We start from the raw sequence: 27,630 nt of genomic DNA on the forward strand, positions 1-27,630 counted from the left end.
GACACTTTTGGGTTGCCAACTGTCCCATATTAGCATCATTTGACATTACTTCTCTGTAATCACTAGACGACACTTTGCCCCTTATTTGATGCTGACACAAGCCTTGTTTCCACCTAGCGGGCCGGGTTGGTTCAGTACAGTTTGGTACAGTTCGGGTATGGTAAACACCGGGCCTTGCTTGCATTTCCACAGCCAGCCTTATTTGTTAAACAGAGTGTAAGCAAGATGGAGGTCATCTATGTAAGAGTGTGACATCATAGCAGCCCAAAACAGTGTAGCCCTCTATTAATTAATTAAGTTCAACAAAGAAGAAGAAGAATGGGACACAGTACACAAAAGGGATTCTTTAGGGTCGGATTGGTACCCTTGGCACCCCAACAGAAGGGTACCAAAAATGTAGGACGGTACGGATCCCTTACTTTGGTACTATTCCCAACTTTTGAAGGTGGGAACGCCAATAAATGGGTACCGAACCGAACTGAACCAGACGGCTTGGTGGAAACAGGGATATATTTGGCAACCCTATATGTACACTGTAGCCTGTTTCAGAGGTGTTGGAGTCAAATGTTGGCACATACACTATCACAGATGTGTCTCCATGTAACAGAATCAACAACTTTACAGATAAAGAGGACTCACTATGTTCTCCTACATGTGTTCAGTATCCAGCTCACTTTCGAATGATGGATTACACTTGTAGCTCAGCCCGACAAATAAAACTTATCAGAAACTCCACATAACTCTGTTACTTTCCACCTACACTGTTCTCTCTCTCTCTTGTCTCTATGAGTCAGACAACAAAGCATGTGCCCAATATGTTTGCCAACTTTGTAGCTTGTTCAGTTCATGTGGATTCAACTTTTTCCTCTATATTTCCATACACCTTTAGTCCGTCTCTCACACAGCTTGCGCCTGTGTCTGTGCAACTTTTTTTTTTTTTTCTTTCATGCCTTTTGATTGACCTTCTCCCGCTGCTGTAATCTGATGATGTTTTATGAGCTTGGGAGGAGAAAAAAAGACACAGTGGGCGAGAGCTAATGTTCTCTGTGATGTGTGTATGTTCTCAGTTCACATTCCAACCATAACAATCTGAATCATCAGTTAAAAGGCTGCTTTTGGTGTGTGTGTGTGTGTGTGTGTGTGTGTGTGTTTCCAAAAAAAGATTTTGTGTTTTACCCAGAAATGCAGCCAGGAGGAGAAGTTCAACTGGTAAAACTCTGTAACTCCACCATCAGCAGGGGGAAAGTATGTGCGGTCTTGGCCTGTGTGGTTCCACAGTGTTTGCATGTATGTGTGTGTGTGTGTGTGTGTGTGTGTGTGTGTGTGTGTGTGTGTATCTCATCCCTCTTGAAGAGTGTGTTTGTATTTCTGCTTGTGTGTACCTTCAGCTGTGTCTTTGGGCTGTACGTTCCCTGAGGTTAGAGCACCATGGTTTCTCACGCTGGTCAGAGAATCTCGTAAAACAGTCAATGAGAGGTTGATGTCATTCAGCCGACCGCAGCGGGGCTATTTGCGACTCCGTTAACGAAAGAACGGCTGTACGGACAGATGAACTCGGTTTGGGGTTTTACAATAAATTCATACGGATCATCTAGCTGAAGACAGATCTTTTGACCTGTATTAGTGCGCACACAAACCCACTCTCTTCCTGCCTGTTCAGATGTGTTCCCTTTCCCCCCCCCTGAGTACGGCCAAAGGAAACATCTCAGCAGCTATTAAAGCAGGTTTGGGCTCTTTATGAGAAGCTGTAATGTTTTTAGTGAGCTGTTATTACACAGTGTCCAGTTTCAGTCTCATTGCTGATATCCTCTAAAAACCTGCACTGCACTGGGCTTATTGATGTGGCTTCCCTTCAAGCAACAGGAAACAGGAGAGCTGAATGTTTCCTTCTTATTTTCATCCTTTTTATATTGTTGGCTGTTTTCCCTTTAAGTCAATATCTCTTTTTTTGTCTCTGCACCATAGACTGTATGAATACTGGAAATAGCCACAGTAAAGTCTCCCATTGGTTTGTCTGCCTTCAGAAGCCACAGGTTCAGCTTTTGGCAATCCCAATGTATGTCATCTGGAGCCAAAAGTGACCATATTTGAAATAGAGGATGGAGCTGGAGAGCTGGTGAACGGGAAGTTATCAATATCCTTCACCTGTGGCTCGGTTATTTAGCTGGCTAATGAGCTACTTACAAGATTGAGATTCTGTATATGACTGACCAACGTTGTCAAACGAAAGCGAATTAACATCCCCCACTCGTCTTCTTATCACTACTGCTGAGGTAAAGCCATCCCCCTTTCTGACTCCCATGCACTGGCAAACACACATGAATTGGTGTTGGACAAACATGGAACAAGCCAACAAGCTAGATAAAGTGAGCACATACACCAATACCTAATAAGGTTGAAGCACAGACTTCATGGATGCCCCATTGGTACAATAAATCACACAGTAACTCTTAGTATTTGTTGGATATTTGCATAAAAAAATCCATTTACAGCTCTAACAAAAAAAAAACAGAGACAAAAAATGAAGTTCAGTGACTATAATCAGTTTTCACTGACTGGCAGGGAGGGTAAAAAGAGCTTTGGATAGTAGTGGCAACCATTGAACACTCTATGGAGCTGCAGCATGGGTTTGTTAATTTTCCAAAACGACGCATGTTAACATCACCTGACAGCTCTGCAGAGAAACGAAGATATTAAGATAAAATGCACTTTCCTTCTACAGCATTTGTGATATTATTTTATTTGCTTTAAACACTACTAGAAGGAAAGCCAACAAAAGTGCAGACATCTTTATGTGTTTTCAATGTGGCTGGGTCAGTATTGGTGCCTTTTGGGAAGTGAAGGTTCAAGATCTTCCTTATCATCATCGTCATCATCAAAGCAGAAGTTAGTGCTAATTAGCTAACATAAGCTATTTAACGTTAATGATAGCGTCAGGATCACTACCAGCTGTCTCTTTCAGTCAGTGTTCTGAAGCAGTAATGTTTGTTAAAACACATTAATACTTTTCTCAAGTTAACATAATATTCAGTGGTATAATCAGGAGCAGTCTGTTCTCAGGTCCCTTGAGAGACAGCAGAGCATCTTATAGCATTAATCCACAATCTTGTCTTCTCTGGGTTTTCTTTCTCAGTTGGATTTCTGTAGTAAGTACAACCCGGGCTTTATCTCCTCCTCAGTTAGTGTGTCTTATTGATCAACAACGGTCTGTTGCCACCAGATGGGCGGTTATAAAAATGTGACATCACGTAAAAACCATTCATCAGTTGACACCTGGCAGACATCTACAGACCCCACCTGTCACTCAAAGAGGCCACACCCTTGATTGTGCACAGATGTAAGCCTTACTGTAGTTTAATAGATGAGCTATACAGAAATTCAAACTTAAGAGAATCCAAAAACCATGTATTGTACCTGACTGAAAACACCTTTATTCCTGATGTCAAGTTGCACACTTTAATGTACGAGTCTAATGGGGATGAGGTTGCCACTGCAAGCAACCAGCCTTTAGCTACCATTTCCATTTCCATTATATTTATTTTTATTGTTCCTTATTTTTATCAGGTATCCTTGTTTTCTTTCTTCATACTGATAGTTTCTGGTGTTGTTTTGTATTTTGCGTTTGTGTGTGTGTGTGTGTGTGTGTGTGTGTGTGCGTGCGTGTGTGTGTGTGTGTGTGTGTGTGTATACAAGCACATACAGTAATCAGCTAAATTCCTCTCTATCAAATACTCAAGGGGCATGAGATGATATGGAAATCTGTCCCACACAGTGCCTAATAGTTGGGCAGTAATCGTGGTTTCTGGCAGCTCGGGAGAAGACCAGGATGGTGAAGTGGAGGAAGATAGAAGAGACAGCAAAGGAAGAGGGAGAAGAATGTGGGAAACTGCTTCACAATTGGCATAATGCTTAGCATTTAGATGCTGATGCAGATCCATAATTCATGTTGCTAATGAAAGCTAGGAGCTAGCCTGTGAGTGGAGGAGACCATGCTGATCAGATGGGAGGTAATAGCATTACCATACAGATAGAGTTAATGTGTTTCATATGCCACACCCCCCTCTCCTCTCCTCTCCTCTCCTCTCCTCTCCTCTCCTCTCCTCTCCTCTCCTTCATCTTAGTCTTGGTCTTGGTCTCAGTGCCAGCAGCTCCTATTTGATAGCCACCACAGGGCCAGTTTGCCTTGGCCCCCCAACACAGAATAGAGACTGAATGGATTGCTCCTACTTAGTTGAAAAGAGCTGATTTTGGCAGGCAAGGATGTTGAAAGAACGTTGTGCCATCAACTGGAGACTAAAAAAGCTCAGGGTATGAGCCTGTGTCAGTGTTCGGGGTAGCAGCCAGGTGTGTTCTTGTCACTGTGCCTGTGTCCTTGTCTTAAAGTATGTACATGTGTGTTCCTGTGGTCAATGACTGGGACAGACTCTGGGCCCCTGCAGGTAACTGGGTCCAGGCTTCAGTGAGTCATTTGACTTTTGGAGACAGATGTGTGGCTGCAGGCTCTTCTGTGGCCACATCAGAAGTGCTTCCAAAGTCTGTTTCCACCGCCGAAAAAAGGACCTGAGAGATTGGACTGCTTTTTTACGATTATTATTTGTGGTACTCGGGGGAGGAAGAGTGGTTAGAGATTGAAAAGATTGCCATAGAGAGCGGGATTCTAACTCAAGATGACCTTGCTGAGTGTATGTATACTTTCTTCTAACAGCCGTAATATTCTGTGAACATATAGTGTCACTTTTTGTGTAAACTGTCTGTACATTAATAGATTTTCAAAGCCAGGTTCAAAAAGCTACTGAAGGAGAAGCCAACACTCTGCTGTTCCACAGATAAGACCAGTTTGAGTTTTCATTGGCGAAGTGTCAGAGCAAAAAAAAACAAACAAAAAAAACCCACACTTTCAGAGAGAGGATATTGCAGGTGTTTAGGTCACTGATCTGAATTGGACGTAAAAAAAAGGCCCAGACGACACTTACGACTTGGCCTTCGTTTTCAACAGATGCTCGTTCAAACAGAGCGCTATGGAAAGAAAGTGTCGCCAAGGGCTGCTTCGGCAAAGCAGTGAAGAAGTCGGAGATGCGGTTATCATTCTTTTGATGAATCCACAGAAGGCTAAAGAGCCCGTAGTCGATTACTCTGCCCTCTCTTGGCCTTTGTTTGTTCTGACTTTGATGGTCAAAGACCTTGAGACTTCCATCTTCAAGCTAGCTGCATTTCAAAAGGTCCATTCAGACTGTCACTCCACCAGTCTGTCAGTCAGTCTGTCAGTAAGTCCATCACTTACTCGATATAATGATTCTCTCCATCTCTCTGAGGTCCTTATGCCCATTGGTTATCGCTCCGGCCTCTCTCATACATTCATTTATGAGCTCTGCCCATTCTGCCCTGGGAGGGGACTCTGATTGGATTGTCAGATCTCAGTCTTCTTCTATAACTGTTCATCTCATTTCCACATTTCACTTGTGCTTTCTCCCCTGGTCCTCAAACCGAGACTCTCCAAACGGTGAAGAGCCGTCTACTCTCTATAGCCTTTAGCGTTCTTGCAGAGCTGCTCGGCCCAGCGAGTGGCAGGGAGGACGCCGATTATGTTGATGTGTGTATCTTTGCATTTAAGTGTGTGTTTGTGCATAAATATATGGACATATGTGTGTTGTGAACACCCTATGGCCTATTTCACAAGAGCCAATCTAAGTAATGAAAGGAGTGGGTAGGGGATAGGGATAGCGTTGGTGGGAGGGAAGTGGGAGCACCGGGTCCAAATTATAATACAAATCATATCAAGTCAATCATAAAAGCGGTCGAGATTTACTAGTTTCATTTCACTTCCCGAGATTCTTCAGTTTAATAGGGCAGCTGGGAGAAGATAGAGCAGGATTGCATGGGTGAAATGGGAAGTGCGTGCATGCATGCATACATGTATGTGTGTGTGTGTGTGTGCTCGCTATCAATGAATAACCCTCCACAAGCCATCTCAACTACTGGCTCACAGCCCCCCAGCTGGAGATAGAACAGCACCATCTTATAGGCATCTATTATTGAAGAAGCTGCGCTGGTGGGAAGGCTACCAAACCCCTGTCCAACTGTAAACACTGGGGATAAAAAAAAAAAAATACCTCTGCAGCTACCTGGATACAAGATTACAAGACTAAAAGAACACCTCACATTTACAGGGTTCATGAATTTGTCTTGCTGTCCGTTTCATCTGCAGCTACTTTTAAATTAGTGTTTTTGGGTAGTTAATACAACTCTTCAAATCTAACACCTTTACACTTTTACACGTCTTACAACTAACAGCTGATTGAATGTTAGTTTTCAGGAATCTATCAAACACACTAGTCAATAACAAGCCAATCTTGCTTCAGAGTCCATTAAGTACAGTAACTCTCCTTGATTTTTTTATTAACTTTCATGATCTTGTCCAGCAGACAGAGTTTCTCAGGTGTCATGGAAATAGGGATTTTTGGCAGATTTTGGCTTAAAAGTTTTTTTTTTACTTTTAAAGTGATATTTTACAAAGAAATCACTCGAGTATCATTCAGTACTCTAAGTATTTTTGGACTTTTGAAACAATCACATATGGCGCTTACATATTGAGAGTTCAATACGGGTTAGTTATGCCACCGGCCTCGTCTGCAATGTGCAAGAGGTAAAATATTGGGGTGAAGTCATACTGCCCCTGACTCTACCATAGGAGGAGGTAGTAACAGAAGCATGGTGTTGGCAATGTGTTACTTAATAGACGGCATGGTTGAACGGCGCTGGGTCTGTCTAGATGACTGAGTGTGTGTATGTAGAGCTCCTGCTGTGTGTTTACACACTAGGCCTCCTGCACTCCTGCAACACCATAAAGAAATGTGAATCCACACACTGGGACTCCGATATTACACAATTTTGAATGCAATGTGTCAGTACAAAAGTGTAATGACAGCCACATTTCGATACAGGGCTGTTGCAGAATCTCACTGTGTGGAATGGCTTCAGCCTTCCTCAGCAGATGGAGTTATCTTTACTTACATAAAGATCTCTGAAAATAGACATCTACCATGTCTAATTCCATGCCACCTGGGCAAACCATTTGCTGAGGAGGATTGTGCAATGTACTGTAATCTATAGCTCTAGAAAAGCTACATAAGTAAATTGACTCAGTTTTCCAATCTGGATCATGTAAGTCTTATGGTGTATTCCAAATGAGTGGCACATAATAAAAAAAAATGATGTGCTAACTGATTAAAATCTGAACTATTTCACAGCATAGCTATTTTCCGGAATCTTCAACTTGACTTGATATTTTTTCGACTGTTATTGGCAGCTGGGGTGTTTTTTCTTGGAGATTGTTCACCATACTTGAAGGCAGGGTTGGTCATTTTCTCCAGATACACTTTATAAGATTTTTTGTTGAAATTGTCTTGAGGTCCTGACAGAAATGATTAACTCGTGTGCTCTGAAAAAGGAATGAAGAAAATCCGTCATCTGTAGCAGTTTGTAAGCATGTAAGAACTTTGGCCAATGTCTGCCACGAGGTACCAATCTGATGAACCAATCACGACTCCCCGTCTCCTTGCTCATTCTCTACCTCATGCATGAACGAGCCCACACTCAAAGCATGAGCTGAGGTCCGCTTCTGGACCACCAGTGGCGCTTGTGCATGTAAGTGAGGGGCGTGGCTTTTGAGGGAGCACAGAGGGGAGGGGGGGGTGGGTGCAGACGCAGCACTGAGGGAATGCTACTTTCAAAATCATGCCAGTTTTCGACAATTACCAACGCTGCATTTAACCACAATCAAAGTGTTTTTAACAGTATTTCCTTGAAGCTAACTTCAGAAAACCTGGCTGGATTTCCCAAAGAAGGGTTCACTTCCACATCATGATGCAGTCGAATGTGTGCCTGCATCTAGTTTACGCCAGAATAGATTTAAAAGAGACTAATCTTTCTGTGTTGCTGAGTATTTATCTTTGTGTTTACCCATGTGTGACTGGCTGTTTGCTTGTCTCATCACTCTCCATCACAGCATTGTGATTGTGTATGGATGTATGTATACTCGGAGACACGTCTGGTGTTTGGACATTGAGATGTTCATTGTTATGCTGTCAGAATTGTCTGAGCGGGCAGAGATGGACATCAGTCTATGTGACAGCCAACGATCTAAGTGTCATACCTCTCCATAGACATCCCTCCTCCATCATGCTGCCAGGGAGGGAAGTGGATGAAAGAGAGCAGAGAGAGGGAGGAGGAGGATGTGATGGAGTGGATGGGCAAAGAAGTAAAAAAGTAGCCTGGGCGCGGTGAGAGACCGGTTTTTTATACTTCAAAGGAAGTGATATGTTGAAGTTTCTCGGTATCAATAGATATGCTTTTTCCAATGTAACACTGAGGGGGTTTGCTTGACTATTAGGAGACTTTATGGATTCAGCGTCTTACCCAAAGACCCTTACAGGTGGACAGAAGGTTGTCAGGTCCTAACCACCTAAAAGGGAATTCACACAAGTTGTTATTATGTAGGCAGGTCAGTAGGTTGCTCACTCTCGTCTTCACTCTAAAGGAAGGGATTGCTTTGCTTCTCAGGTGTGCCAGTGGATGGATGGCGTTTCTAACCCCCCCCATTGATACACATTCACTGGTTTTCTTGGTGTCCTGCTGAGGGCATGCCGCCACTCAACGTTAACTACATCACAACTCCTCATGATCAAACACACTATCATCAATGTTGTTGGCAGCTTTTCATCTGTTTTCACTCTGCAGGATGATGAAACCACATTCACATTCTCACTCTGTCTCGTCAGCCACCTGCCTGTCCACCCTGGGGGGTTATCAATTATCATTCTCACAGTATTTCTCACTCAGTTGATTTTTTTTTTATCTCCCTCCACATGGAAGGCCAGGTAATAGATGAAACCTTTTAAGTGCATAAAGGTGTAAAATAGTCTATGTTGGATACTTCTGATGACACTCTACATAACTTGCACAGTTATTGTTGTGTTGAGCTGTGTATCCTTTTCCGACTGAGCGGGATCACATGTGTTAACAATGTCAAATGTGCTTTCTGTGTCTGCTAATGTTAGCAGTGCCAGCACCACTAGCTTTTGGTCCTCCTTGCAGTTGACGTCCACACGCCTCTGCTGAATGTTGTCATGCATTGCTCTGGCTGTGTGGATGTACTGCATACCAGTTTAACCTCGCACAGCCTACATAAACTTCATCTCCATGTTCTATAACAAAATACTGCCAAAGCATGCTGCTACTGTGAGATGCCATCCGTCCACTAGCTCTTTGACATTTGAGCAGTAGACCGAGCAGAGATAAGACTTGTGTAAATCAGTGTAGTGATACAACAGAAAACTCAAAGTACTTGGTCTTTTTCGATTCTCTGATTTTTTTGAAATTTTCAAAATCCAAAACAAAAAACACCAACCAGAATTTACATTTTCATTTACATCCCTTTAACCCGAGATACAGCCCCAGATAGCTTCAGCGTCAACTTAGACACAACATTAAACCGTCATTGTGGGCATACCTAACACTATACCTCCACTAATCAGGTATATTCTTAGTTCCATCCCTGCGAGTTGCAATAGAAGTAGAATAGCAAATAGTTTGTTGAAATGTCCTAATTTGTGTTTCTGTTGATGCATGGTATGTATAGGTTTACGATTGGGTTTAAGACTTAGACCTCTCTACCATTGCCGTAGCTACTTTCTTCCCCAGATCCAACTTTAGGTTTTTTCTTTCCTTTTTTCAGTTGGAAATAAACACCTGAGTATGTTGACATTGGCTTGTGGTCTTGAATGCTACTTCAGCTCACGTCATGTCAAGATTATTTCCGTCTCAACCCATTTTTGATGTTTCAATAAAAGCAGTTTGTCTTGGCTCCATCAAAAGGAACTCAGGTGTCAGCAGTGGACCTTTTGGCTTTAAACCTAAAGCGCCTTTTCCCTCCAAGGCGAGCTTATTGCTTTGTTGCCAGCGTGTCGCCTTCCATTTTAGAAAAGGGGGACTTTCCAACTGTTTCTCGTGTGAAGTCTTTCATTGAAGTGCGGCATGTGTGAAATGAAGAATGTGGATTAAGAAGATAAAATCGGACAATTAGACTTGATTCAACAACTTGCAGAAATAATGTGTCCTCTTTGGTTCTGTTATCAAACCGCTTACTGTCTACCAATGACAGTCAGATTGATATAAATTCATTGTAATCCTAAATAAGAACATCATATATGTGCTGGGACATTTCCTCTGTTCCAAAAATAAAAATCTGTCTATGTTGCATTTGACTCTCCAAAGGTCCCCATAAACTTTCACTGGTGTTTAAATCAAATGATTTGTGTTAATGACATGCTTTTAATGTGTTTAACAGGGTGTACAGGATGGAAGTGTGTTTATGGGAGTGTAACTATCTTGGAAACATCACGAGGAAATAGCTTTAACACCACTGGGTGCGCTTAATTCTGCAAAATGGCCTCATACTCCTCGGATATAATGTGATTTCGCAGAGCAATCATCAGATGTAGTTACACCTACGATATGACGGCCCATGAAACTGCATACCAGCAACCAAACAACAGAGAATAATAGGAGTAGATGGATATTGCAGACTCTAAAACCTGTTTACCTTCTTGTGGTGTAGAGCTGAAACGCAGGAATATTCAGTTCAAACAGGAGTTTGTTTATTGGCTGCAGCACCTCAGCAGTTAAAAATGTGGTTGTATTATCTTGGTAATGAATGGGGAACAATTTATCTGCTGTGCAATAAGAGGCTGAGATATGAAATATTACGGGTCCATTGTAGAACACAATGGTGTCCAAAAGAGTCTTGTTTGGTGAAGTATGTCTGAGAGAAAGCCTTTACTCGTGCTTCAGTGATTGGCAGTATTGATCCCGAATGAGCTCTAATAGCAGATGCAGTCATGTGTATTAGTTTCATACTGATTGTACCCGTCGCCCGCAGGAAGTCAAACCTTATCACTCCGCGCACACGTCACACTGACCTTTCTCTGTGATTTGACACAAGTCCATTTTCCATAAAGACATGCGCACATATTTCACTAGAACACACTGACCTTTGTTTGATATGTAACATGGTGCTCATTTTCCATAAAAGCCCGTAGCAGCAACAGCCTGGAACAAGAGAAAACATGAAATTCAGGGGGAGAATGGAGGGTAAAAGAGATGGAGGGTAAAGAAAAAAAAAACATAAAAGAGAAAGGTCATATGTGGCTCAGAGAGCTAAGATCTCTGTCACTGCCCTCGGCTGAAGTCTTATACAGAAGGTGAGCTCTGTTCTCACCGGTTAGACCTTTACTGTGGGCTTTTCAGAGCCATTATTATTATTATTTGAAGAACAGCTTCAAGCTGAAAGAAAAAGAAGAATTGAAAGTGTTTATCACTGGTGGCACCTTTCATTTTTACTCACAACAACGTGCCTACACCCAAGGTCTCGGACTGTTCCAGTTTGTTCTCATTTGTTTCTTGTTTAGTCCAAGGAGACACGTGTGATTCAGTTCTCTAAAGTGCATTTTCTTAACTTTTTCCATGTTTTTCTATCTTAAATTCACACAGCAGAGGGTAAAGGTTGCATGTGTTGGCCTGAGCTGATATCTTTGGTTAAAAAGACCCTCATAAACGGATAGGATGTTCTTATAAAAGTCACCTTTTATAATGTGCAATGGCAATTAGACCCAGGCTAGGATCATGACATACTTATATCGGTTTAGTCTTCAGCTGATGTGCATACAAATATTTAAGAGCAGTGAAGAAAGCAGTTTAAGGCCAACACCTGGATGTATATTTCAGTAAAGACATTTTAAATTAGAGCCCGACCGATGAATTGTCCTGCAGATAATATATCGGCCAATATTAGCAAATGCAGTGACTATCGGTACCGGCTAATTTTATTGCAGATATCAGCTGATATTACTAGATTCATTCACCAGTCAAACAGCATTTAATTTGAGTATCGTTGTATTTCACCAGCATACTGTGCTATATGGATTACAACAAGCATCATCACGCTCCAGAGTATCAAGCGGTGATACATGTACATCCACAGTTATTTTCCAGTTGAGTGAGTGTTTGATGACTGCATTTGAGGGATCAACGCAATAAATGTGTATATCTATATTTACATCTATCTCTACAGATTGAACATAGAGCTAAGAAAAATATCACCAGATTTATAGGTATCGGGTTTTCTTTCTCCCAAGTATCAGCCCAAAAAATACTGTATCGGTCATGCCCTAGTTTAAACTGGCCTTTTTTCTTGATCAGCTACTTGCCATGAAAAACGATTCCATACAAAAGTTCAGTTAGAATAGTTTTGTACTCACAACTTGAGAATTCCTCATAAAAAAAAAAAAAAATCTGAGTTTTCTTTTTCTGTTGTCTCCCGCCTGGATTTCAGTGGACAGGACTCACTTGGATATCACATTAATCTGTGTGCCAATCAGGATTTAGTGGTATTGGAAGCAAATGTTAGGACAGTTGTTTGGTTGTTTGATCATGTTGCCAGACCACTGCCAATCAAATCTAATCAAACTCAACTGATGAAGTCAGAAAAGAAGCACACTTGCCAAGTTTTCAAGTTCTAAATTTACAATTGAGAATTCTTTTACTCAAAAAGCTTTATCTTTCAATATTCCTTATTAAATAAAAACTAATTTCAGTGAAATATTTGAAATATACTTATGACCAAGATGTGAATGTTATGTACCTGAATTTGTCAAATTCAAAATATTTGGGTATTGGTAGTGATAAAAATGTATTACAATTAACGGTGTTGTTTTCTTTAGTGTCTGATGTCTAATGTTTCCTTTATATGTTTCGCTTATAGAAACTTCAACTTACTAACTTACTGGAGGCAATAAACTCATATTCAATATGTCTCCATGAACTCTACACTTTTACCGTGCTTCAGTATTAAGTCGGAACATTTACAGGACGGATGTACAAATTCAAAAACATGATAACCTTGTTCTAAATATGAGATATTATGTTGATTAATGAAACCAAACGAAGAATCTAACTTGTTTTCATTCAGACTTCACACACCATCGTCTCCTCTTCCCAATAAATCAATGTAACCATTACGCTCCAGCTGAAATAGTATTGCTGCGCTACTTTATCTGTATTTACATTTGTTTGACCCCTTCTCTATCAGTTTGAGTTTCTATTACAGAAAAGTGGTAAATGGAATTGGAGAGAGGATGAGAGACGGTGAAGGGCGAGCCTGATAGAGAAGTGAACGAGTGAGAGAGGCTGTGGGTGTCATTTGCGCCCACCTGATGCGTGAGAAAAACACTTGTTTTTCACTCCTGCCAAATGACTGTCGGGCTCCGCGAGAGGATTTCATCGCTCCATACCGTCCTTGTCATTAGTTCACCTGCCTCTTCAGCCCGCCCAGTGATTGTCTCTGATTGGCCGTATTTATCTCTGACTACCGTGGCAACCATTAGCGTTGGTGGTTTGGAGAGGTGGCAGTTTGACTAATCAGTTGTATCTGCCCTAGTTTTGATGCTTTGTCTGCTCTGTGTGGATGAGTACAAGCACAAAACAACGCTTTTGTCTGTGTGTGTGTGTGTGTGTGTGTGTGTGTGTGTGTGTGTGTGTGTGTGTGAGTGTGAGTTTTCTGCCATATATGCAGAGAACTGAACAATCAAGGGTGGAGAGTAGATGGAAATGTACAGCCAAAGGGACTGAAGAACTGTGCTAAAAGGTAAACGGTTGCTTTGGTTTAGCAGAGATCGAGCAAAGCTGTTTATCAATCCAGCTGTCAGCAGTTCAGGCCAATTTCTACCCGCTGTTATACTCTTCATACTGCCTCATAGTTTCACTTGGCAATTCACTGGGGATAGTCCTGAGCGAGTCATTTTTCATCCTCAGCCCATCGACAAATTGGCAGAAATTCTTTAAAGCAATGGCTGGTGAAGGAAAAGGCGTGGAATGAATAATATATTAAACCTTTTCTTTTTAGATCAAAGACAAAGGAAGTTGAATATTGTTGCTTCTGAGCTCCCCTTCTCTTCCCACATACAGTATGAATCATCAGAGAGTGGATAAGTGCAAAAAGAGCAGAAGGAGAGCGGGTAGTGACGGAGAAGTGAGGAGGAAGGAGAAGGAAAAAAAAGTGGAAGTTGATAAAGAAGGCCAAAAGTTGTGTGTGGTAGGTAATAATAAGAAAGATAGCGAGAGAGAGAGAAGGCATCTTTATTCTAATATGGTCCTGTCTGCGCCTCTGTACGGCATCCTGAAAAGACGAATTTGCTGCTGTTATTTATATTTATGAATTCATGCCATTTGGCCCAGTGTGAAATGATGGGTCATTCCTGCGCAACAAGAAGAGCTGGTGCAGAATTTACAATCGCCCGCACCATCCCACCCTCCACCCGTCTCCTCTTCCTCCTTTCTCTCCTTATTGCAAATGCCAGGATCTGCTGAATATGGATAGAGGCGAAGGAATGGGAGGGAAAGAAGGATTTTCTCCTACTGAGGTTTCTTCTGTCACCAGTTTCTCACCTAAGGAGATGTGGCACAGGAATTAATGGCATTCAGCAGCTCGGTGAAATAGCTGCTGGCAGTGTGTGCTTTAGTGTGCTCGCGTGCAAAATACACGTGTGCAGCAGCAGCAGCAGCAGCAGGTGGGGTTCGAGATTCAATCCCTTTGGGAATTTTAATCAGCGCACATGCAAATACAGTAACTCACGGATGATGGGTTGTGATTGACCAAGCCTGTTTTTTTACTCAAAGGGAATAATTAATAAGGTTGGTTGTAGATAGCGAAAGAAACCTTGAATGAATCGTGATTACCACCTGAGTCCTGTTAATTCAGCTTCTTTTACGAACGCCTGATTTTCATGCAATTGGTGTAACCAGGCTCTGAAAGACTCTACTTCTACATTAAAATGCATTGTTCTCACACAATAAATAACAAGAGAAAAACTGTTCATTGCTACCACAAACACAACTTGGATTTGCGGATAATCCAAGGCACCACATTGTGTGAATGGATGTTTTGGGTGCTTCTGTAGAACAAAGACAATCACTGACAATATGCCACCGCTAACAATGTTTTTGGTTGATTGGTTTATTCAATTTCCAGTTATAATGCATATAAGGAGAGAGCCTTTTCCCTAATGAGTGACCGAATAAAATAAGAACACGTTCTTGTTGAAAACTGGGGAGAAGGTTTAGTCTGTTATTGGCAAAGAAAGTTTCTGAGGCATTGGAGAAATTGAAAATAAAAAGAAAAGGAGTTTAAATCATTTTTGGAGATATGTCCCCATTCAGGCACAGTAGCAGTCTTGTGGTAAACAGTTCATGCAGTTCTTCCCTCTAACTCTGCTAGAGGGGACTCTTAATTGGCCAGTTAGGTCATAAATATAACCCCAAAAAATCATGTCGTAAAAGTCAAGGGAAGCTGTCATATCATGATCCAAGTGTTCCTTGTGTAACTTTAGGGGTTGTATTTCACAGCAGAAGTACAAGCCTGTTGGAAGCATGTCAGCAGCTTCACTTTCCACACTACGACACGTTACCTCAGCGTCTAGCTGGCTCAGCTTTGTCAATGAAGTATTATGGGGGGGTAGTACAGTATCCTTGCTATACTGTATTAGGACATGTTGTATTTTATTATTAGGTTTGTGTATCTATATTCTATATCCTTATTCTGTAACTTATTTTAGTTTGTGACACAACCAACTTTAATCTGCCCTCTCCTCTCCTCTCCTCTCCTCTCCTCTCCTCTCTTCTCCTCTCCTCTCCTCTCCCCTCTCCTCTCCTCTCCACTCCTCTCCTCTCCTCTCCTCTCCTCTCCACTCCTCTTCTCTCCACTCCTCTCCTCTCCTCTCCTCTCCTCTCCACTCCTCTCCTCTCCTCTCCTCTCCACTCCTTTCCACTCCTCTCCTCTCCTCTCCTCTCCTCTCCTCTCCTCTCCTCTCCAGTCACACATACACCTGCACCTCTCTGCTCACAGCAGCGTTTCCCTCTCTTTTATTCATTTTCCTCAGCTGTACGTTAAAAACTCTCCAATAACACCACTCCTGTTTTCACAGTTTGTTTTCACTTTATATTCCGTTATCACATCAGGTGATCTGACTCTGCGCGTGCGGAGGCTTATTGATGATGACTCATCACAACAGTCATCATAAATGACATCGGCAGCGATGCATTGACAAGAGGGACGTACCTACAAATTTAAAAACTATTATTACCTTGAACTGAATTGTTGCTCTTATTACTTTTACCCTCAGAAAATGCCTCAGTTGTTTCTGTGTGTGAATATATTTGATCATGTCTGCCCCGGGTATGTTCTTTATCTATTACGTTTTTGTAAGCCTTTAATAATTAATCACACAAAGTCAGAGAGTCATTCTAGGTTTTGCTGTACATGTTCTCCATGTGGACACAGTATTCTGCCTCGAGAGATAACAGAAACAAAAGTCTGCTTCAGCCTTATAAAGCCAGAGGCAGTGATTTTTTAACTGAGCATAAAGACACACATAAGAAGTTTAGGGGAAGCCTCTCAAGCTGTTGATTTTGTTAAAGTTATTGATTGTTCCTGACTTCTCCAAACACTATGTTTATGTGCGCTCTCATAATTATATTTTCCCCCAAAAGTTTGATGTTGAAAAGTATTTCTGCTTTGATATTCTCTGAACTTGTCTTCAATGGAAACAGACGTAGTCAGGGCGGCAACAGTTGAAATTGCTACTGTTCTTAATTGGCTCAAACACGTGCAATTAACAATGATTGCAATCAACACAGGCAGCCCAGAGTTGAGCAGCCCAGTGTTAAGGTATGTTATTATAGTCATTAGTGGCTGCAATTACTATTATACTGCTCTGCACCCTGTATCTTAACCACAGTTTAGTATGCACTGCGTCCTCCCGGGAACTTGTTGTTGTTGTTGTTGTGCTGCAACTTTTACTCATTCATGTTCTCTATTGGTTGTTTTCACGTGAGGAAATCTATCTCTCGAGATGTTACTGTCGACTCACGACAAACAGAAGAGGATCAACATTTCAGATTCTCCTTGTGTGTGTGCATGTGTGTTTGTTTGCTGCAGTAATACAACAGTTGGTATGAGGCTGCCCGGCTTAGTCAGGCCTACTGCAAAATGGTGAGAATAATCACTGGGTTTATGGAGATTTGCTTTGGTGTAATGTGCAGTAAAATATTATTCTATAGATATTATTTTACAGTAGTACACGTGCTTACAAAGACCGGCTTTTTTTTTTTCTTACATCAGTCTGTATATGCTTCCTAGCAGCATGCTAGTTTTTATCCATCTAACGGATCGGCAGAGACAGAAACATGCAGAGAGGATAAACCAGACTGAGATTGTACATAATATTTCCATTCAATCTGTTGAAGATATGAAGAGTGCAAACAGAAAAGAAGACACCTGAATGCATTAAAACAAAGCATCTGCAAGCACACTCCCCCCCCCCCCCTCCCCGTTGTGCCCAGCAGCATCATAATGTAAAACAAATTCGAACAAAGCCTGGTGAAATTGAAATAAGCCCCCTCTCAGCATCGGCCCTGGAATTAGTTTATTAGAATCTAAAAGGAGCCTCAAAAGACTTAAAAGCCCATTTTCACAGGGAAATTAGTTTTCAGGGAGAGATACATTGTTCACGTTTTGAGATGATGAGTTGCTTTTGCACAAAGGGGATTCTTTTTGGCGGGGACATTTATCAGATCAAGTCTCCGCAGGTAGCAGGATGTTAGACGCCTTCTTTGTTTGTCCGGATTAGTTTGCAGATAAAGCTGAGAATAAACAGCTATTTGTCTATTTAGACTCCCCCCCCCACTCGCCAAAGATACCTTGGGATTACATTTTTGTGCAAGTTTGTGCTTTTACCCTACGATGTTAAAACTGCATTCTTTAGGAGTTGTCAGAAAAAGTTTATAGAGAGAGCGTATTTCCCTCCTTGAAAGGAATACTTGAAAGTTAAGAAGTGCTTACTTGTGTGTTTGCTTCATTAGGTCACAGCCAATCAGATTCTGCCTGGAACTTTTTCTTTGGTATCAATTCTCATTTCTCTGCGGGTTTTATTATATTGCTCACTTTCCGATTGCCAACCTCATCGTTAAAATACCACCTAGAGCGCCTGCAGAAAACTCGGGCTACATCTTCCAGTGTAAACTTTCTTTTCTACTAGTTTCACGTGTGGATTTGTAGAAAAAACCCTTCAGGTTTTCCTGCCTTCGTGAATGAGCACGACTTGACACATGTCAAAAAAAAAAAAAAAGTACTATGACTTTTATTCCAACTCCAGAGAATTCATATATTTTTACATGCTGCACTTTCTGTTGTGCTTCTTGAAGAAGATGGATGGATGGTCACAAATATGACGGAGGAAGGAATGGAAATGGGGCAGCGTAATGAGCAGTGATGGACAGATGGAGCAATGAGGATGGAGGGAGAGGAGAGGCTGAGCTGCTTTTTAGATGGATAGACAGACAGACAGACAGACGGATGGATGGCTGGGTGGCAGGATGGAGGAATGCAAATTAATGAGTTTTTGAGAGCTTTTGAGGTGCTCCATGCTCAGCAGTAGGGTGATGAAAGACTTTTAACAGTAGATTGATTGGAAGAAAGGAAGAAAGATTATTGGCGTCTCTTGTCTCTCTCTGCTTAATAAACCTCTCACAGTGCATAGCAGGTGAATAACAAAATACTGCTGTTAGTCATGCATTCATTTCCAGTGTTTTTAGCCCTCCATTTGTATCTGATTATCATCCAGACAGAACGGCGGATTGAAGATGGAGAGACTGCAGAATGGAGTGAAAATTAGTGTCACTCAAATGCGCACCATATGGAATTATTTAATATACCAAGACGGTCTTTTATTTACATTATAGCTTATCCTCTCTAGTTGTCCTTTATTGACCAACATGTGTGCATCAGTCATTTGCAAGAAAAGTTCTCCTTTCCTCTCTTGTTCTTGTCAATTCAAGTGTCCCAGAGTCTAATGATGAATCTGATAAGAAGAGCGAGAGAGAGCGAGAGCGCCGCACCTGGAGATGAATTACTGACGGACAGATTGTGGAGCTGATTGAAAGCAGGAGATGGGGAGTAAATTACAGGCGTCAGTAGGATCATGTCCTCGAGATGAGACTACAGGACATGACGCCCGCTGCATAGGTGTGGTCATGTGACAGTAATTCACACATTGCCTCACCTGCCACAGGCATCACACATCGGGAGTACATCTGTCCACCTGTGGTAGGTGTTTAGACATACATCTACAGTATTCACCCACATGCTGACATGCAGAGGCGTGAACCTCCCTCCATCACACTGCTCTCTTCTGCTCACAGTCACTTCCTGAAAGACGAGCGGTATTGACAGATACAGTTAGGGAAGTAGTCGGTTAGTATTTTGAAGCAGTGGTGTATGTTTGAGTTAAGTGTTAAAGAAAGTAAGTCTATCTGCCAGAGATCGGGTCCCCACTCCCAGCTGTCATTTTATAACAGCTTGTACATAAAAACTCATCACATCCAACAACTTCTGCTGTTACTTACTGTACACTGAGTGGTGTGTGAATGTGTTTGCTCTTCTCCGTTATTTGCCTGTGGTCATTTGTGTTCAAGAAACATGCTTTCCTTTCTTGAGCAGATTTGAGTCACAAGTGAGGATGCTGTGCACCAACACAGAATCCAGTAATGGCTTTCGTCTGAGGGGAAAGCTTGTAAGAGGTGCTTTGTGTTTTGTTGTCACTTTTGAAGGAGGACGCCTGTTCGCCAGCTTCTGACAGCACACAATCTCGGTACCAGACGAAAATGGTGTCATCCAATTCAGCCAGGTCGTAGCTCAGGCCATTATCGCTAAAGCAGACCAGTTTGTTGCCTTCATGTCTTGGACAGTGAAGTAATGATGCTTTTATTAAGGTTAAATGAGACATGGCATCGTGTCAGTTTAATAGGAGAAGCATTTCTTAAAGCTCCTGTGGTGAGTCTTGATCTGGTAATGAAGCAGACTCAAATTAATACTGATGTGTGTGTATGACTTGCTAAAGCAAACCCGGTCATTAGCAATGACTGATTGTTTGTTTCTGTATTGTTATTTACGCCTGTTACCCCTGCTGCAAGGTGTCAGACGAGGAGATTGACAGTGAACAACCTTTTTAAATGTGAATTTGCGTGCCAAAGTTGTTTGCCATTTGAGTTTCTGTAAGAAAACTACGATTTGCACTTTCCAAACACAATATAAGCCAACAGATAAATTGTCCTGCGGTGGAAACTGCTGGAAAATGATTTCAAATATTTGTCTGAATGTGATCATTTACCATACTGTCGTGTCAGGGCCAGAGGAAAAGTCATATTTCCTTTGTGAAAATGTTCAAAGTTTCCAAAAGCGTCATAAGGAAAAGAAAGTGCTGGAGAAATCTTAAGTCTGCTGTCTAGAAACTTTTTTTTTTTTTTGTTTCAATCTTAGCCAAGCAAAATAATAAATGGAGTTTCTTCACCCAGGCCAAATCCTGAACAATCGCCTGAAAACTCCTCCTACTTCCTCCTATAACACAATAAAACATAGATTCAAATAGTTTTGGAACACAACGTATAATTCAACCTGTTGGTGTTTGATAAAAAAGCTTAAAATGTAAAACAATTGTTCTGCACACAGAATGGAATAAATACCATTGGTTTGCATTTAATTCACTTAATATTAATGGTAATTTGAGGTTTCCTAGCTCCCGCAATACCATCAGAATACAGCAAAATTCCTACATTAAAAGTCCTTCTAAGTGGCATATTGCAGATAAAATTTGGTCTCATCAGTTAAACTCATGTCAAAAAGTGAGACTGCAAAAAATAAAATGTTCTTGCAGGAGAGGGAAGTAAGGAAAAAGTGCAGTTTTTTTTAATCATTTTTTATAATCTGTATTGCTATTGGAGCGCCCCAGAAACCCCCCCCCCCCCCCCCCCCCCCCTTATTTTGCTGCGTCATAAGACTTCATTGAAGTACATGTTGGAAGTGTTTGCTGTCAGTCTGAGATTCGATTGACTTTGATTAATTACAGAAATTTTCTTTTCACACAAATGAAAACAAATGAAAATTAAAGATTTTTTTTTCATGAATGCGGAAGACATATTTATTTTTAATTTTTGCATCTTATTTTGTGCCCGTTTAGTAACTTGTTGTATTTGTCTTACCACTCAGGTAGTAACATTAGCTTGTCGGATCCCTGAGTTAGATTAATTTCAACACTGAACACGCGGAGTAAAAAGCACGAGTAAAATAATAGAGAAAAGAAATCCCTCTTACTGAACCGCAGGTGTGGAACAAAAGAGCCCAAAATTGAAGAGTAAAGATTTAGAGAAAGAAAAGAGAAGCAGGTTCTTCCTGTACTCCCAATACATGAGAGAGCACACACACACACACACACACACACACACACACACACACACACACACACACACACACACACTATAATAAGATGGGGGGATTAGTGAGGATAATCCCCTGTGTCTTTTCTCCTTTTTTCTCCCATCCTCACTTCTTTTTACCTTTTCCCCACTAATTTCTCCCTCTTACTGTTCTGTCGCCCACGAGACGCAGACAAGACAGCGCTAAAGAGAGAATCAGCTCAACAATTAGTGTATGTTCATACAGTGTGTGTGTGTGTGTGTGTGTGTGTACATGTGAGACAGCTCCGATGGGAGAATCTGAGAGGGCTGAGAATAATTAGCTTCAGTCTATTGCCAGGTCAGCCGATTTTTTTTCTTTCTTTTCTGCCATCAGTCAGGATGGCAAGCTTTGCAAACGTTTGTGTGTCAGTGATTTCGTGTGGGTTTCGTTCACGGAATTACATGTTTCTCGTCGTTTACTTGCCTTTGTATGTTCCCGTTGCCCTATTCTAAACTGTTTACGTTGAGGTGAGCCCTGGCGGACGACATTGCGGTTATGGAGTTTATTCTTTCCCACTGCCCTTGACCAGTCTCTTAACACAGAGAGCAGGCGAGATAAGAGAGGATTTACACACAATGCTAAAGCCATTAGCGTCTGGCTTTTTCTCTCCTCCCTTCCCTCTCTGGGGTTTGTTTAGCGTTATCAGATCCACTGGGATGTGTGGATGGCAGATTGAATGTCCACAGCCATGGAAAAGGCCAAGGATGTCTAACCTCCCATTCACACGCTGCTAGCCTCATCAACAGAGGGCCCTTTGTCCCGCAGCAGTCAGGGAGATGGACAGTACAAGATAATTGCCTTCGGACAAAAAGCGTCTCCTCTGTTTGTTTGAATGTGTACAGTCTCTTTGGGATGAAATGCTAGATGAGTGTGTCTGTGAAGGGGAGTTAAAGGGGGAGGTGGGGGGTGGGGGCTGACTCTGTTTGTATGTCTTTGTGTGTCTGTGAATTTCTCCGTCTGTATGCGAGTATGAATGAATGGGCTCGATAAAAGATTTTTGGAGCGGTGTCCAATAGTGAGCTGTCATCGTCTATCACAGAGGGTGAATGCAGAGCGCCGAGGACTGGACGGTGAAGTCATAACTTGACTGATAAGATTTTTTCAGGAGCTGTGATTAAACCGAACAAACCAGCAGGAAAGACTGAGGCTGAATGGCAGCGTCTGAACTATTAGCTCCAATAGAAAGTCCTCCCATGATGTCATTCCTCTCTGCTCCAGGTGTGCTCTGTGGAAATACAAGAGAATATTTTCATATGCTTGGGATGATGTTTTCCGCACTATAATTGGCTTTATGTTAATAAAAAAATGATGCAGTATTTTTCCGTTTAAACTGACTGTATTTAGTATTTTTAATTGAGGGATGTTTGGAAGCCTTTGGTGAGCTTAACTGCGTTGGGTGTCTGTCTGGAAAAAGAAACAGCAAAAGTCTGTGTTCAGCTCAGGGTGACAAAAACAACATAAGAATGATGAACTGGAAACACCCAGTGGCCAAAGATTCACCCGCACAGACAAGAATACCTGAAAAGGAGTGGATGTAGAGAAAGGTTTTTACATTCTCCTGCGCCGTTGTTGTTAACGAAGTTGATATTGGAAGCCCCGCCCCTTTAAAAAAAAAAATTGATCAGTTAGGGAAAAGTAGCATTATTACTTTGTTCCAAAAGTTTCAACTGAAAGCACAGTGAGCACAGAGCTGCCACTGAAGGAGTTCTTCTGCTTAGGATGTGGAGTGCTGAAAACACCTGACCTGGATTGGTTTTGTATTGAAAATATTCGCTTCAGAAAAAGAAATAATGCTGTTTGTGGACACAAGCTCTAAAGTCATTGTTACAGTCGACTTTCTAGTAAAAGTAGAGTTTCATTGTGAGTGTGTACAAGGTTTCCTTAAAAAAAAGTTGCCTTTTGGGTGTACTGCCTCTCACACATTTGCCACTTTAAGGCAGCATGTTTACACCTCATCTGTAATGTGTGACCCACAGAGGTGGAATGGTGAGGTGGAGTTGCTCTGCCCGTGATCTGCCATCAGAGGTGGTAAGAAAGGAGTGAAGGGGAGAGGCGGTGGCAAAGTGTAAAGTCGGAGCCGGCAGCGCAGGACAGTGCTGTGCGTGTTGTGTGAAAGGCATAATGACATCGGCGCTTCGTTACAGTGCTGCTGCAGAATCCCAATGTGTTAGAGCATACTATACACAGGCCTAATCATGCCTTCAGGACAATGCATAACACATGCAAATTATTTACACCTTGCATTTTCCTAATTCCACTCATCCACCAGTTTGGAAAATAGTTGACGAATTGATTTGCTTTTAAACTGAAAGCACATTTGATCATTGCCCGTGATTTGAATCTGCAGATTTCACCTCTGAACCAAGCCATAAAGCCTCACCCCGCCCCTCACCCGGCTCCTAGTCTAACAGCATTACGTTTAACATATTCAAGACGCTCTGCATGAAAACATTTCGCAGACACAGCTCTGCAGCACTCTTTCTTAATGCACTTCTTAAGACCAATAGTTAGCAGGGCTGGGTTGGATTGTTTTCAAATTTGTAATGAATAGAAGGGTCTGATGAAGACCCTCAGCCACTGCTGTCAATTATCACTACTCTCTATGAGCCATGCTTGACAGAGAAGAACCACAGCCGGCGCCTGGATCACTTTCTCACTCACTCCGCCTTTCCTTCCTCAGTCTTTCTCCCATTCATTCTGCACAGTCCCATTGTGCCTCTGTCTCTTGGCAATCCCTCAGCCTTTCCTTTCATACTGCTCACCCACTCCTTTTAAATCTTATTTATTCTTGGCTGTACCTTTTTTGAGTTACATTAACAGTATGAAAATGTATTTTTCTTCATTCTGGTTGTCCTTCTACCCTTTATCCTCTCCCCCTCTTCTCCTCTTTTATCCCCTCGTATCCTCTCCTCTTCCCTCCTCTCCTCTATCCGTCATATCTTTTGCTCCACAGCGGGTGTAGTGGGGTTGACAGGCGGTGAGCTCACAGTTGTAACCTCCCTGCCACCGTGCCAGGCGAGGCGCCACTTGAGGGTTTGGCTGCAGATTGAATAGCTCCCAGAGATGTCATATTCAGACAGCCTCCCTGAATTACATTTCCTGGTCTTCCTGCCTGGCTGCCTGCTGGCCTCCACCAATCAAATAACCTGACGTTGCCATGTGGCTGCCCACTCCACGCTCCCTGTATTCTCTCTCTTTCCTCCTCTGCTCTCTCCCTTGCTCCCACATCTCTGGGGTGTGTCCCTCATGGAAATAATTCGTCCACCACTTGTCGAGGCGATCCAACCACTGTGAGGCAGGCCAGCAGATGGGCGATCCGATTGGCTGTCTTATGTTTATTTCCTTGTTGTCGGGGTGTCAGATGTGATAAAACATTGTTCTGCTGCATTTGTCATGTGCTCTCTGTGGGGGTTCAGGAGAAATGAGAAAAGGTTTAGGTTATAGGTCCCACAGATTACTCTTGTCATTACGGTTGTCAGAGGTGTCCCACTGCACACATTTTTTTTTTTTAATATTTCTGTCTTTTTCTCTTTTTTTTTAAAGTCTCTACTTCAGTTCTTCTAAGACTCAACTCTGTCATTAGAATCTAGTATTCAAGAATCTTGGATTAAAGCTCCTCTGAGGATTCTTTAGCTGGTTATGAAACAGACTGAAATTAATATTAATGCCTCTCTATGAGCTACAAAAGTAAATCCAATCATCATCATCAAGACTGAATATTTCTATATGGGTGTTTTCAATGCCTAAACATTCTGCAGCGGGGTAGGTGACAGAGGAAGTGAGTTACAGAACACTACCAAAATAGCCTTTCATTTTTTATTTTTTTTACATATTCTGCTGCAAAGATTTTGGATGGATGTTACATTTGACTTACAAAAGAAATCAGGACTCATGGTGCTGGATAGCCTATCGGTTATTGTCGTGCCCCCATTGTTCAGATGCCACAGTCTTTGTTGCAGCGGCTGTTGGTTTGAATCCCACCTCGGTCCTGTGCTGCATGTCATACCCCTTTCTCTCCTGTTAAAGAAACTGTTCTATCAAATAAAGGCAAAAACTGCCTACCAAGAAAGAAAGCAGAAAGCAGGACTCCCTTTGTTTATACATGTATTAGAGAATATCAGTAAAAGTGAAGAGGTACCTCTTTGTGACTAAAACCAATAAAAAAGAGAAATTTCCTCTCAGGAATTTAACTATCCCAAATAATACAATTTTGCAGTTAAATGTGGTTATTTTTCTCGTAAAATCCAGACAGACCATCACTCATATAATTTTAGCTGTGACAGAAAATTGACTGGAAAAAATGTCAATAACAATACCTTAAAAATGTGTCAGTGCACCCGCAGGAGTTCAGCTTAAATAAAGAGAATAATCATAGCTTGTGTTTGGCCCTGGCCAGTGATCCTCACTGTGGTTTTCTTGTTACTGTGTACGACCCGATCCCGCCAGAAGGTGGGTTATGTGAGCTGGAGCAGGATAGAAGCCCTGGTGAGGTTTTACTGTGAGGGAGTGGGAGAGAGCCTCGTCTCATATAGCTGTCCCACCATAAATTGATTAATGAGCAACAGCTTCATGAGGAAAACAGAATGAATCACACGCCACAGGTACACACACTCGCATGCACATGCAAACACACACTTTAAGAAACTGGTGTGCACACGCACAAGCATCCGAGCGCGCCCTCTGGAAGTAGATAGAGTTTGGCTTTCTGTGTGAACAAACAGGTGGTGGATTGGACATTTATAACCGCACATATACAGACACACATAAACACACATAGCTCAGGTGGTGCAGTGAGCTCTCATGCTGTGTGGATTTGTATCAAAGCTGAGACATAAAACTGAACTGGCAGACAGAGAGCTGCAGCTCTCCAACCCTCAGTCCTGCTATTTTGAGTCGACTTTACCTTACATGTATGTGTGTGCACATGGTTGTTTAAGCATGTGAGCACATAATATATGCAAGGACGTGCTTTTGCTTACACAAATGTGTGTTTCTGTGCTCAAACATTCTTTTTTTTCAGTCAGATTTGTGCTCTGTTTTTTAGATCAGCCATCCCGTTTTTTTGGCACAGCCCTTTCCCTCGCCCGGCCTTGAATGTGAGCTGGAAACTCAGTGCTGAAAAGTTGTTGGATCACAGAGAGTATTATTGCGGTTTGAAATATGTTGGTCTTTATGCGGGTACATTATCACCCTGCACAATTAGGATTGTCTGAATTCAGTCTGCATGACTTCACCTTGCATGACGGAGCAAATGAAAAAGGCATGGTCAGGTTCTTTTACTGTGGTAATGAGGTAAAAAAGGAGACATGTGCACAACCGCTCACTTATGCACACACACACACACATACGGTTAAACACACACATCCACAGAGGCATATGCATGTCATATACTCTGACTCTATGCATGAGAGTAAGCCTATTGTTACACAGGCATGCAAACATGCTCACATGTCAGTGTGATGCTTATTATGCTTGTTTATAGTGCTGGAAATTAACATTCTCTGTGGTTTCGTCTCTTTGGGAGGAGATGATGGGGATGATAAATCCACTTGATCTGCGTACAGTGTCAAGGCGTATTATACACCCTTTTAGTGTGGCTTCGTCTTGCAGTGATAGCCATACCACATCAATGTATCTACACACACACACTCACACACACACACACACACACACACACACACACACACACACACACACACACACACACACAGTTGGTGTACAAATCCCAGCTGCACAGCTCCCCGTGTTGCCTGTCTCCAGGCCCACGCTGAGTGTGTAATGAGCGGAGCTTGAGTAAGATTAAGGCAGATATTGTATGGCATTGGAGGATTGGTTTCACTTTGAGCTTCGGTGTTGTGCTGGAGCGCACTCCAGTGCTTCTGCCGGCTGCCTGAATGACCAGCAGGATCCCCACTGTTAGTCTCCTGTCATTTGCCATAGCGTTTTAACCAACATTGCTAATGTGTTTCCAGGCAAACACGTACCACCCACTGGGGGGTATTTCTTCTCATTCAGAAATGTGAATACTCTGGTGAACTGTAAGGAGGCCATGAAGGGATGAGAGGCCGTGGTAAAGAGAAAAAAAGATAGCAGGGCTAAAAGAGGAGTTGTAAGGAGGAGAAAGGGTAGGGGTCTTAAATATGTGATGTGGTTTTGTTGGCTCCCTGTGAAGCACATGAGGAGTGATTGGGGGAGAAGAAGATGGTGTTATGGGGAGGCAGGGGGGGTTA

The 27,630-nt window shown here is 42.1% G+C and overlaps 1 protein-coding gene across 1 annotated transcript in view; it reads left to right on the plus strand.

Moving 5' to 3' along the window:
* fbxl17 (F-box and leucine-rich repeat protein 17) overlaps positions 1 to 27,630 on the plus strand; it is a 238,574-nt gene that overhangs the window by 124,178 nt on the left and 86,766 nt on the right. The gene's annotated exons all lie outside the window — the stretch shown is intronic.

The sequence above is a fragment of the Labrus bergylta genome, chromosome 2 (assembly GCF_963930695.1).
Source record: "Labrus bergylta chromosome 2, fLabBer1.1, whole genome shotgun sequence".
In the NCBI taxonomy this organism is placed as follows: Eukaryota; Metazoa; Chordata; class Actinopteri; order Labriformes; family Labridae; genus Labrus; species Labrus bergylta.